A 247-nucleotide genomic window follows, 5' to 3' on the forward strand; every position below is an offset into this window, starting at 1 on the left:
CCAACGTACAACGTATTCGAAAAGCTCATCAGCATGTACTTCCTGCATAAAGGATAAGGGCGGAAGGACGGGTACCACTGGCGATGATAATGATGGACAATTGTGGCCACTGGATGATGCTAGTGTGGTGACTGCGGTATTGATGGTCAAGTCTAGTGTCGCTTGTGGGAAGTATGTACCGTACTAAGGACATAACGCGGGTTTGTGTATTTATGTGCGTACCGTGTGCGTTTGCATATATGTAAAT

This window comes from Penaeus monodon, chromosome 19, assembly GCF_015228065.2.
Source record: "Penaeus monodon isolate SGIC_2016 chromosome 19, NSTDA_Pmon_1, whole genome shotgun sequence".
In the NCBI taxonomy this organism is placed as follows: Eukaryota; Metazoa; Arthropoda; class Malacostraca; order Decapoda; family Penaeidae; genus Penaeus; species Penaeus monodon.